Source organism: Grus americana, chromosome 5 (genome assembly GCF_028858705.1).
Source record: "Grus americana isolate bGruAme1 chromosome 5, bGruAme1.mat, whole genome shotgun sequence".
NCBI lineage: Eukaryota > Metazoa > Chordata > Aves > Gruiformes > Gruidae > Grus > Grus americana.
Genome location: NC_072856.1, coordinates 26,703,938 through 26,717,545, shown reverse-complemented (window position 1 = coordinate 26,717,545; position 13,608 = coordinate 26,703,938). Strand labels below are relative to the sequence as shown.

Sequence of the window (13,608 nt, the reverse complement as noted above, 5' to 3'; positions counted from 1 at the left end):
ATTAATGATAGTTTTTCTTACTACTTTCTTATGCATGCCTTAGCAATAGTTCACTAGTGGATTTATATCACAAATGGAAAACACCTCTAAGCTCCTTTGCAACAACAACTCTTTTGTTCTTTTACCTGTGTAAACATCGTATCTAACCCAATGGGTTTTGGAATCCAAATCCTTGACTAAGTTTGTAGGCATGACCTCAATATAATTGTTAGTAATTATAATAATAATAACTATCACAGTAATAGTGGCTAGAAGCAGCAACTCAATACTTGACAGCCATTGGCAATCTGCTTACGATTTCAATTTCTAAACTAATCTCTAGTGTTGTCGGTTAGGAATGAAAACCTTAGGGAAAACAGATACATTAATTATTTTTGCATTTCCAGATCTCTCTGGAAGGTTGCTATGGGCACAGAATATTATAATTCTTCTTTCTGTCCCCCAGACAATGCTTGCAGCAGCTGTGCCCCAAGCTCCATGTTAGCAGGCAGCTGACCCATAACATATGAAGTCAAAAAAACTAAGAGACACTTCCATAGACTTTATAGGCACATTTGTGAATGGTTTACTAGTTCTAGGGAGAAAAAACCAACCAACCAACCACCCAACAGAAAAAAACAGAGAGCTTGTGGAACAAGCTGGAGAAGGTAAGTGTGAACAAATACATGACAGAGCAGCGATATGCAGGACAGCTCTTCTGAGACTGGGAGGGGTGGCCTAAGATAGATGTGTTAGTTACAAAAAATATATCCCTGCCAGCTCTGGCTTTTACACAAATCATGGGATACTGAAACATATTCCTCCTGTGATTCCTGCTCCACACGCTACTTTCCCATCTCTGCCATCTCATCTCCCAGGAACGCTGAAACATTCCCAAGGCACATTACATTACGAACTTTGAAAATGTGTATAGCTTCCCCATGGGAATGCTTAGGAAATTATAGTTACATTAAATGCCCTGAAATTCTGCATCTACCTGAGTTAACCTGTGTTTATGTGTATTTTCAGCAAGCATTTTGATTTTGCTAAGCCCCAGAAGCAGAACAAGTCATACGTGCTAAAGTAGCAGTCAGACAAGTCAGGGGTGCTTAGATAGAGCAGGCCTCTCCCGGCAGACGCCGAGCACTTGTTTCACTCTCTTATCATAAAATCTTGTGAAATTTCTGTCCTTTGTAGGGATCATTACATTAAAAAAATTAAACCATACTGAGCTCCTTCCTTGGAGGAGAAGCAACAGCATTGCAGGCGGGGATCTGCCTGTTGCAGACAGCAGCCCTGGCAGGGGCTCCGGGCAGCCCCTGCGAGCTCCTCCGGCTCTCGGCGTGCACCGACTGCTCCTGGCCGCCCCTGCCCGCCGACATGGCATCGCTGCCCGGCAGCTAAAGCCGACCCCGGGGGGAGGGATGTCTCCCCAGAGGGCCTAAACGGCAGTTAAGGAGCGCCATGCAACCCCTCCCAGCGCCTCATCTCCTCGGAACTCCCTCGCAGGAAGAAGGATCGCAGCGGCGGCACCGGTTAAGCCGGGCGCTGCTCCCCGCACACGCCCGTCGCCGGGGCGAAGCGCCGCCGCTCTCGCCCACCCCCTCCCCCCCCCGGGCCCTCGCCGCCGCCCTGCGGCCCCGCGCCCGGCAGGGAAAGCGCGGCGCGGGGGGCTCCCACGCCCGGTGCCCGCGGCCCCCGCCGTGCGAGGGGATGGAGGGGGAAGATGCCGCCCCCGTCCCGCAGGCTCCGGAGCGGCCGCTCTCACCCTGCCGTTGGGGTGGGGGTACACAGTAGAAGGCGGGGGGTGGGGGGGAAATGTCCCTCGACACGCATGCGCGCCGCGCGCTCCAGCGCTCCATGACGCGAGCACACCAGCGGCATCAGGAGCCCGACTCGCGCTCTCATAGGCTGCCTTCCCCCGGCAGGCGCGCGCCCGCGGCGGAGCTCTTCCTAGTGCGCTTGCGGGGGCGCGCGCGCGCGCTGTCGCCGGCACCGTCGGTTGCTCTCGCAGCGCGCTGTCCGGCGTACGCCGCTCCTCGCTGTCAGCTGCTCGCGCGGCGCTCCCCGCCCTCGGCGCGCGCGCTGTCCGCGTCTCGCGCTCCGTTTCCTCAATTCCGCCGGCGGCTCCGTTAAGCGGCGGCGGGTTCCTGCTTCCGTCTCCTCACCGCGGTGTCCCCCCGCCCTCCCCTGCCCCTCGCCGCCCCACTGCTCGCCCCGGCGTCTCCCCGCGCCCGGCACCCTCGGCGACGGCAGCGAGGGCCCCGCCAGCGGCGCCGGCACTCGGGTAAGGGGATGCGGGGGCTGAGCGGGAGCCGCGGCGGCGGGGAAACGGGTGCCGAGCCCAGACCGGGCTGCTTCAGCCAGCGCTCCCCATCCCTCCTCCGGGCCTGGCGCCGCCGCTGTTGCGACTCCGGCGCTGCTCAGCAACCGCCGCCGCCGGGGGGGAGGTGTGTGTGTGTGGCGAGGAGGGGGCCGGTCCCTCGCCGTGTGCTTGGGTCCCCGTGGGCTCCCACATTTGAGGGGCGCTGGTGGGGCCTGAGCCGCCGGAGAGTGCGGCGGGGGCCCTGCGCCCGGCGGGGGAAGGGGAGGCCGGGGCTCGGCGGGCGGCTGGGGCATCACCGACGGCAGTGGGGCCGGGCCGGGCCCAGGAGGGAGGTGCGTGCGAGCCCCGGGCGGCGGCGTTCCTCAGGGGAGCGGGCGGGCAGCGGGGTTCCCGCGGCGGGGAGCGCGGCTGCCGGCGTCCCGTGCGCCGCGGCCGTAGGGCGCGGGGGGCGGCCTCCAACTTTCCTTGTCCCAGGAACTGCGGCCGCCCGAGGGGACGCTTGGTTTTGGCAGAGAGAAATACAAGGGAAACGTGGGCTTTATGGACGGACCTTACGCTTTAGGGCCGCCTGGTAGCTCGAGGGAGTGCTTATCTTAAAAGGGTGCAGAGCCATCGGTTGCTGCCTGGGGCTTTTCCCACGGCGATCTTTACCGTATTTCGGCACATTTAACTGCTTTGGTCTTGGATTCTACTACTGATGAGGCTCTGGCGATTTTTCCTCTAGTCAAGTTTGTGCTTAATGTATGCTTAGGTCTTTCACGTGTGTGTGTGAGACTGTACCCACTGTGTTCTAGATGCTTTCCAAAGACCAGGCTGTGACCCTCAGCTTTCAGAAGCTCACGGTTGAGGGTACAAGAATAGGTAGAGACTGTCATGCTATGGTCCAAGTTGTACCAAAAAGCCTATGGGCATAGACATCAGCTGACAAACTGCTTGTTGAAAGACTGTAAATTCCTCAGGGCAGTACCCGTCCTAGTGAACTCAATTCAAACATGGTATAATGTACAGTAGTGTAACATGGTCAACACACTGCGATCCATGTGCTGTGCCTACGTGGATGTGGAAAACAACCATGTGTTTAGAACATTCTTCACTTTGTGATCTTATATTAGCACTTAGTGCTTTTTTTTTGGTTGTATACTGAAACATAAACGTCAGCAGAAACATGCATGTTTCAGTATACACATGTACATTTATACACATATATACACACGTATTCCCTGTACCCCAAAATGCACTGTTTTAACGTCTAGGCATTAACCGAAAGCTAATGGACTAAACACTTCAGAAAGAGTTGTTTAGGCATGAAGAGTTTTTTGACTTTTTTTTTTAAAGTCATTCTCCACTGTAAATTGTCAAAAACTTTAGAAAAGTCTGAACTGAAAAAGCAAATAAATGGCCAACATTGCCTGTGCTGCTGCTGCTTAGGGTGGTTTTACAGAAGGCTCTGTTACAATTCTTTCTGTTATTAAAGCAAGCTAGTTATTGGGAGTTGGTGACTATGCTTTGATGTAGCATCTGTTTCTCTGGTTATTATGGGTATGCTTACTACCAAATTTTTATTGATACTTGTTAGGGTTTCATATGTATATGTAAATGTACCTTAAACTGGCAAGCTAGAGTATTGCAAAGTTTGCATATTTTCCCAGTAACACATAATGAGACAACCTTTTTTTCAGTGTTGAAAGTATAATTAATTATTCATATTTTCTGAGCCAGCAGTTCAATGATGAGGGAAGGGTAAGAATCAACCTGGAGCGTTGAATCATGCAAATTCACCCTTTTAATGATATAGCTGCCACGACATTTGACAACTGGGAAATATAGAGGGTCAGATTGGAAGTTGTAGCTTTCTTTGTCTTTTATTCTCGTGTCTTCGTTTGTTTAAAATTTTGCCAGTTTCATTAGCTGATCAACTGAAAAGATATTAGTTCTAGCTAATAATAGAACAAGAAAAAAATGTTAGCTATGCTTGCTGGAGTAGAAATGGAGCTAATTCACCTTAAGTGAATTAGTAAAAGTAGTACTAAACCACATAGAGGCTTCCTTTTGTTTTGGCATCTGTGGTTTATGATTACTTTATTGGGACTGCTAACAGAGGTTCGATTGTATAATGGAATGTTTATATATTACAAATATTGCAGACCATTCATAGGATTAATCTGAAAAATTGTATTTTTGGTCCATTCATATGTCTCTGTAGCTGTATAGAATTGCTCCTTTATCTGTCAGATCTCTTCTAAACCAAATGATTTTCCAAGTCTTGGAATTTATGTACAGTAAAAAATAATAAAAGATAATTTTACATATACATTATCTGATCAGTCTGTTCATTGACATTTAAGGGGATAAAGATGAAGATTTGGACTTGTATTTAAATCTTGTTGCAGAGTCAGAATTTAAAAGTAATAACTATAATCTTAGGCTGGTCTGGAGGGGGAGCTAGTGTCAAAGCAAAATGTGACAATTTTTTTCTAGACTCATTCAAAAGCTTGCTGTTTGGTCATAGAATATGCTTCTAATACAATAAGAAAAACAAATGTAGATGGTGCATGCTATGTATGATTGCATTAATATGCATCTCTTTTATATGATGAACATAATCTGCAAGTGAAGTGATGTGTGTGTATTTTAGGGAAATTGTGCATACGCTTTGCTGTTACGCAACAAAAACTATCTTCAAAGAACTTTGAAGTTGCAAGATCAAGCTCTCATAAATCATGACATGCCAGAATTAGGGATTCGTGTAAGAACTGTAATTTGGCCTGTAAGTGTATGGTTAAAGGTTATGCCTTTTCTTACAATGTTTCTTTCAGTATATAGCATAGAATGACATAGATTGTGTTCAGTGAGCAATATTGATTTTTTTTTTCTTGGTATCAAATAACATGTAGCCTCACTATTTGCTATGTGCTGTTCATATTGTACCTTCTTAATTTCCTCTTTTGCTGTTTCATACCTTCAGTCTCTAGTGTCTGCATGTTTTAATAGTAATATTTTCACAGAAGTCTCTGGAGAGGTATGTGTCCCTTCATGTTGAATATCCATTTTAGGGCCTTTATGATATGATTGTTCAAAATAATTTATCAGTGTTTTAATGATTTGCATGTTCTAAAATGTTTTCTTATAAAGGTCTGTCTCCCTATGTAATTTACTAACAATTACCTGGCTTTTCTTTGTTATTTTTTATTGATCCCTTAACAAGGATCCATGAATGTGTATGCTAGAAAAGACTTCACTGCTTGATGTGTAGTATGGTGTCTGTTGATTTAGACTGCAAGTATAAATACTTAGATCTGCTGCGATGTTAACTCCAAGATACTAAGTCCAAAATTTTGATGATTGGATTACCCATTGAAAGTTTGGTGGTTTTTTTGGTTCTGTTTTTGTTTTAAGATTATTTGCTGGTGAGGAACAAGAAGAAAATCAAATTCTGCAGGACAATATTGATTATCTCTTTTCCTGCAATATCTATCTTACTAACAGCATACTTGCCAACATTTGCAGCGCATATGACAAGGTCCTTATACAATATACTGTTGTTATTCAATTTTTTTTAACACCTTGTTCAGTAATACAGCAAGAGTACCTTGCACACGAGGGCACAGAGAACAAGATCAAATAATTTTTAATTTTTGTGATATATTTTTTTTTCAAACTGAGGGTTAGGTTTTTGGTACTTACCTGTTGAAAAGAAATAAAATTCTTTGCATATAAACAAAATGTTCAACATCTTAGTCTAGAAAAGACAGCAACTCTGATGGACAGGAGGAAACCTTCTATCATGTGGGATTGCATTACAGCATATAAATCTTTAGAAAGGCTGAAATGTGTGTATTTTGCCATGAGACTTCTGCCACTTGAGCTAGCAGAGAATGCGATACTAGTAATTTGCAATTCATCTGTGGTGCAAATGATACGGTCTGTGAATGGTTTTCCAGTGTTTTAAGTGTTTCATAGTGACAAAACTCTGGAATCTTGGGCTCTATTCCAGGCTCTGGGAATGAGCATGTTCTGGTGGATACTGATTTTTCTGCTTATTCCTGTGATATCTACTTAAATATCTTCCTGTTATTCTGAAATTTTTATCACAATCCTATTTTCCCTATTTAAACAGTTTCTTTCTTGCTAAGGGGCTTCTTATCCGAGATCCAGAACTGCTGTGCAGGGAGATGCTAATTAATAAATTGTTTATCCCAGTGTTCTTTCACTGTTTGAATCCTATCCAGCTATTCACACTCCTGTCTGCTGGTCTCAGGCTTCTGTCCACTATCATCAGCTTCACTTCCAGTTCTCTATCGTGGCTAGAATCTGCCCTCTCTATGTTCTGCATTTCCACTGGCTCTTGTTCTGTCTTCTGAAGTTTTCCAACTTCAGTGTTGTACTTCATTTTGGTGTTCCTGCCTAGCTGGTCTCTCATCTGAATTTGTTTTTTCCTTTCCTACCAGTCTTCTCACCCATGTCACACTTGGTCTGTATCCCAAATGCAAGATTCTGTTCACCCTGTCAACTGTGTCAGCTTTTTCCTCACATTGCAGTTCTTTCTTCAGCCAAGTCCTATTGGTTCCCCTCTTTTTTCACCCTTTTGTTCACGTGGATAGCTTACCTCTTCATGCTGGGTCCAGCAGGATATCACTGAGAAGCAATTTAGATGCCAGTGGTCCATCCTGATACTCAGGAAAACAAACAGGCCTATCAAGAGATGAGCTTGGCTAAACAGGGAACTCATATCTGCACTCCAGTCCAAAAATGGGATATACAAGCATTGGAAGCTGGAACAGACTACAAAGGAGAAATTTAGAAACATTGTCTTGGTATGTAGTGATGACATCAAGAGAACAGTGCTCACCTAGAGATGACACTTGCAAGGGAGGTCAAAGGCAGCAAGAAGAGTTTCTTCTAGTACTTTAGTAGTAAAAAGCTGGACAAGTAAAATGTGGACTTGTTTCTGAATGAGATGTGTAATTTAGTAACAGTGGACATGGATAATGTCCACTCTTTGCCCTCTTTGCCTTGGTGTGTTCACCAACAAGGTCTCCCAGGCCTCTGTGCTTAGTGACAGGTTTTGAGGAGAGCAGCTATCAGCAGTGGATGAGGTCTGAGTCAGGGATTATTGAGAGAACTTGAATCGTACAAGTCCATGTGGCCAAATGGACTGTGTCTGAGAATGTTCATAGAGCTGTCCAGAGTCACAGTGAGGTCCCTCCCCATCATTTTTGAAACATCTTGGAGATTAGGAGAGCTTCCTGATGACTGGAGAAAGGCATATGTTGCAACCTTCAAAAAAGGCCAAAATACAGTCCAAGGAGCTACAAAGCTAGCTAGCTTCCTTTTCATCGCTGGGAGAATAAGGGCATGAGTGTTCTTGGAACACGTTTCTGGGCACAAGAAGGAGGAAGTGATTTGGAACAATCGGCATGGATTTATCAAAGGTAAATCATGCATGAGTAGCTGATTGCCTTCTATGGTAAAATGGCTGAATTTTTGGATGAGGGAAGAACAGTGGATTTCATTCACCTTGACTTTAGCAAGACTTTCAACTCTGTCTCCAACAATATTCTTGTATCCAAATTTGAACATTACAGTCTGAATGGATGGAGAACCTGATGGGTAAAAGACTGATTGGATGGATGCACTCGGAAAGCGGTGGTTAATGTGTCGTATATGGAGGTTGGTAACAAGTGAGCTACTGCAGAGGTTCATCCTGGGAAGGTGATAGAGTATCCTCTTATGCTTGCAGATGGCACCAAATTGAGGGGATTGGTTGATATGCATGAGAACAGGGCTACCATTCAGAGGGACTTCGGCCCTGTGGACACAAGGCCCGTCTGGAGCCTTACGAAATTCAGCAAGGACAAATGCAAAGCCCTGCACTTGGGAGTGCACCTTGCAGTGGTACAGGCTGGGGCCTGACTGGCTGGGAAGCAGCTCTGCTTGAAGAAACCTTGGGTACTGGTGGACAGCACTCTGACCATGGGCCAGCTGCAGCACGCCCCTGCAGAAAGAAAGGGCAACAGCGTCCTGGGCTGTATTAACAGGAACATCATAACCAGTAGATGGAGAGAAGCGATTATCCCCTCTCTACTTGGTGCTCATTAGACCACATCTAGAGTACTGTGCCCAGTTTTGGGACCCGCAATACAGGAAAGACATCAGTAAATGGAAGTTAATTCAGTGGAGGGCTACTAAGATGGTTAAGGGATCTGGAGCACTTGCCCTGTGGGGAGAGGCTGAGAGAACTGCATTTGTTCAGTTGGAGAAGAGGTGGCTTCATGGGGATCTAATAACAACCTGCTGGTGTCTTTGAGGAGATCATTGAGAAGATAGAGTCAGGCTCTTTACTGAAGTGTGTAGTGGGAGTACACGAGGCAGTGGTCGTAAATTGAAACAAAGAAGGTTCAGACTGGATATAAGGAAAAATCTTCTGTTCATGAGCATAGTCAAGCTGTGGAAGAGATTGCCCAGAGAAACTGTGTAGCCTCTGTCTTAGAGGTTTTCAAGACCCAGCTTAATAAAGCTGAGTAACCTGTTCTGATCTTGTAGTTGACTTTACTTTGAGCAGGAGGTTGGACTAGGGACATCTGGAGGTCCCTTCCAACCTGTGAGTCTACATTTGTGGATGCTTAGTTTCCAGAAGCCTTATACTGGAATGCAGTCAGTACAGACAGAATGTGTAGGTGACTCAGCTATAACATATCAAAACAAAACCAATAACAGTTGTGTTACAGTGAGCTTGCTAAAAAAACATCATTTGTGTGTCAGGGTACGCATTTTTCTGTCTCTTAGGAAGATATGTGTGGAGGTTGAAGTGTGCAAGTGATTAAACTTTTCAAAGAAATACAGCCCTTTGCAATGGGGTGAAAAGGTATTTTTCTGTAGCTTTCCTTGGAAAGGGGAAAAAAATGTTTTGCGTACAATGAAAACATTGAAGTAGCTCAGCTTTAAGATGGACACCTGGCACAGAATGGGTCATCTTGGAAAGCCTTTGGCAACTTAAAAGAAACTTGAAAATCAGTCTTCTACAAGGAAGTATCTGGCAGCCTTAAAAACAGGTAATCTTTCTGGGTCATTTGTCATGATATGTAAGTAAATTCATATTATGTAGCTCGTAATGCATCATTTGAAGGTGGTGATTTTCTGACTATCTGTTAAATTGCAATCAATTTGGGTTTTTTTCCTCCCTCAAACACATGATAACTAGTTCCCTCACATTTTTATCTTTTTTTCCTGTTCTTTTCCTCCCTCCCTCCCCTCTGCATTTTCAGAGTGGGGATGGGGAACAAATAAAAGGAGATAGCAGTCCTAAGATACAGGGAAGCCAGTACCTGTTTTGGAAGACTTTTGGCTACAAGTCTTCAAATCAGAAGATTTGGATGTAGCTAAGAGCTACTGTTAAATGACAGGATGGGGATTTTTTTTTTTTTTTTAATTTTTGTTATTTGAGTATGAGATGCTATGTAAAGATGCTATGGTCTTTGAATGACCCTTTTCTGAGGTTTTTGCCTGTTTATGTGTACTTGCTAACCTCTAGGCTTTAGGGATCCTCCCTAAGACAAGTGGTGATTTCTGTAGCAAAGCATAGTTTCCAGTGAATCAACCAATTTACTTCCATTGAATATTAGATATTAATAAAGCATAATTTATGTGGGGTTTTTTTTTTTTTTTTTGAGGTGTAATACATTCAAAATGAAACCCTGCATGTATTGGTCATTCTAGAATTTGGTGAAGTTTCTGCTGATACAGTTGCTTTGTGGTAGCAATACTAATTTTTAATGTAAATGCTTTTTAGGAGTCTACTTTCATTATATGTCTGCTTTATAACTTTACAGTGGTAAGGTGAATAATTTTCTCTAGTATTAGAGAGTTTCTTTTGTGAGGCAGTTAATAGCAGTGAATATCACCATGGCATTATTAATTCTGCAGGGTAAAGAGTGTTTTTGGAAGCTTGTGGAACATTGCTGTGAATATGTTATGGAAGTTAATTCTGACTTGGTATGTGTTAGAATCTTTTTCAAAGCATTGCTCGTCCAAAAGGTTTTGTAAAAGAACAATAAGAATTCTGTTCCAACAATCTCCTAATGTTCATCTTTAGTTTATTAAATTACTTATGTTGAACTCCACCATAATTTGGTTAGAACTTGCACAGTGTCTTAGTAACTTTTTATTGTAAGTCAGATTTGTATGGGTACAAATACATTTGTCAAGCTTTTTCGAATTTAAACTTCTTTAAAGTCTTTGCCTATAAGGAGATTTCTGTTGACCTGTTTAAAAAATGTGAGCTTTCAAATTGCCTTTTGCCTATAAGGAGATTTCTGTTGACCTGTTTAAAAAATGTGAGCTTTCAAATTGCCTTTTGCCTTTGTCTTTAGCTCCATGCCTCTTTTATGATGATAATATATTTAATATACCTGAAACACATATACAGGTTTCTGATATGCTGTACTTAGCTGACATCTTGTCTCTTTCTGGGTGTTGGCTAAGCAACTTCCTCTGTTTGACAATCAGTATGGACATTCACACATTAGATGATTGTATACTTGAGACTGAACAGTTTTTGCTGTTGCAATGTATGTAATGTGTTGATGGTCTCTTTTCTCTCTCTCCTGTTTTTCTCACACCTCAAGTGGTATAAGACTAGGCATGTTATGTCTTTAGTTTTTCTCAGCTGCAAGCATTTGTTACTCATTTAGGGCAAGGTTTGAATTCACAGAAGAAAAATCTTCCTTATTAAAAAAAAATCATTATTTCCACTATTTATGGTTTTGTTTCACTGAGACACCTTTGTCATGTTGTTCCATTCCTTGGTATGCTTAGATAGTCTCTGCACTTCCTTTTTCTATGGTCTGGGCTTTTTAGCTTTTTAAAAGGTTTGGAAAGACTTGCTCATGGTTCACGATCTTCTGGATGCATGTCATCACATTTCTATTTATTAAGTCTGTTTCACAGTTCTGTTGGGATTTTTTTTTTTTTTTAACAGAACAACATCTTACTTTTTGATCTGTTCATTGTTTGGGGTGTTTTCAAGTTATAGCAGTTAGGACAGTATGAATTACACCTTTCTCCTGATGTGGCCCATTGTTTAGGTTGCAGTGGCACTGGAAGACATTTCCTTGAGTTCTTCATTGCAGATGCCTAGTCAGTGCTCTGGATTTTGGATTGAACTGCTAGACATTCTCTCTGCAACTTTTGCTGTCTTTTAACTTCAGTGAGGTGGTGCTGGACTAAGTATCAATACTTTCAAGTTTGCCCTACCAGACTGTAAAGATGGATGGCAATTTGGGTAATATGACAGCTTACATTACATCCTATGACAACATCTTCAAACACTGCAGATGTGAGTAAACTTTGTGTACTTCCTAGGGAGCGGGGGTTGTTGTCCCTTAGCGGGCTGTTGATGATTTCCTCTGATGTAATTTTTTTTCTTCAGTGGCAGTAGGACCCATGGAATGCATGGGAGAAAGCTCTTTTATCCTTCTTCTCCACTTGATTACAATGGATCGTGGTCTTACAGGAAGAGAGAAATGGTCTCTTGAGGAGCTAGACATACATATAAGATACAGAGTTCAGCATAATTTAAAATGCTTGTTTGATTTTCCTGTACAACATATTGCAGTGTCATGCATAGGTAGTGATAGATAATAATTCTGCAGATTCTGTCTCTACAGAAGTGCTGAGAGAACATTGTCTCTGTTCAGTTGATTGCTCTTCAGATCTCTCTCAATGTGTGCACAAAATCACTTGCAGTTTATCCTCAGGCATGCTGAACACGTGTCTCCGATATACCCCAAGTTGCTTCACGCTATTGGGCCAAGAATAGGAAATACCCTGAGTACTGAAATCTGACAGTAAGGTCATAAAACCATGTTTTGAGATGTAACAGGATATGCTGGTATCTCTCAGCTAGAGATGTTTTGATCCTAGACTCTCCACAGAAAGAGTTCGAGGTACTATTTTACAGAACATTGCTTTTTGCTTACTTCCAAGTCCACTGTTTTCTAAAGTCCTACAGGAGATAGGATCATGCTGTCTCTGCTTGCAGAGACAGTTACAGTTTTGTGACCAACTATATTTTCAGTTAGGACTTCCAGGACTCTGCCTTTCATGACACATTTTCTTATGTAGGTTGTGAATACATCTACTATTCCAAGTGTATCAACCTCAGCTTCGCTATATGAATCCTGTGGCTGTTTAGTGTGGGCTTGCTCATTCTTCATGAGTATAGAAGGGGAACTGCCAGATTTGTATGCCTATTTAAGTGGATTAGTTAGCCGGATGCATGTCTCTGGTGTTGGTCCATTCACCGTTACAATTGATTCCCTGCTGAAACAAACTCAAACAATTATTTTTTTTATAATATGTGGCATTTTTTTCTCATTGGTCTTACTTTGAGGGTTTATCTATGCTCTTTCACTCTACAGTTCTGATATTTAAGCAGGGAACACTCATACCATTTTTTCCCAGAAAACCCTTCATCTTATGGGAATACCTGAGTCCACTGCCCTTTAAAAAGGCTTTTTTGTGTGTGTGTGTTTTGGCAACCTGCTCTCTTTCTTTCCTTAGATAAGTTATTTTCTTGGCAATATATGGAGGGTCAGTGGTTGAGGCCACTTTCAATAATCTTTGAATGCTCACGGCAATTGGGAGAAGTGCCTAAGGACTGGAGTAAAGCAGACGTCATTCCTGTCTTCAAGAAGGACACAGAACTGCAGGCTGGTCAACCTCACCTTGGTCCCAGGGAAGGTGATAGAACAACTAATCCTGAAAACCATTTCCAGGCACGTGAAGGACAAGAAAGTAGTCAGGAGTTGTCAGCATGGATTCACCAAGGGAAAGTCATGCTTGACCAAGTTTGATAACCTTCTATGATGAAATGACTGGCTTGGTAGACAAGGGGAGAGCAGTGGATGTTGTCTATCTAGACTTTAAGGCTTTTGACACTATCTCCCATAAGATCATCATAGAGAAACTGATGAAGTTTGGGCTGGATGAGCAGAGAGTGGTCTGGATTGAAAACTGGTATGATGACTGGGTCCAGAGGGTGGCGATTAGTGACACGAAGTCTAGTTGGAGGCCAATAATTAGCAGTGTACCCCAGAGGTCAATACTGGGTCCAGTCCTGTTTAACATCTTCATTAATGACTTGAATGATGGGGATGGAGTGCACCCTCAGCAATTTTGCTGATGACACAAAACTGGGAGCAGTGGCTGATATGCCAGAGGATTGTGCAGAGGGACCTCAACAGGCTGGAGAAATGGGCTGGCAGGAACGTCATGGAGTTCAAAATGCCAAGTCCTGAACCTAG

At 43.5% G+C, this 13,608-nt stretch overlaps 1 protein-coding gene across 5 annotated transcripts in view; it reads left to right on the top strand.

The window, feature by feature from the left end:
* The first annotated feature begins 1,943 nt into the window (after positions 1 to 1,943).
* Positions 1,944 to 13,608, top strand: part of FUT8 (fucosyltransferase 8) — a 131,442-nt gene continuing 119,777 nt past the window's right edge. For 3 of the 5 annotated variants that reach the window (XM_054827738.1, XM_054827743.1, XM_054827741.1), the window contains exon 1: positions 1,953 to 2,266. The gene's annotated coding sequence lies outside the window, so the exon portion shown is untranslated. Of the gene's footprint in view, positions 2,267 to 13,608 lie in introns of all 5 variants that reach the window. The other 2 variants (XM_054827739.1, XM_054827740.1) reach the window with 1 other exon arrangement.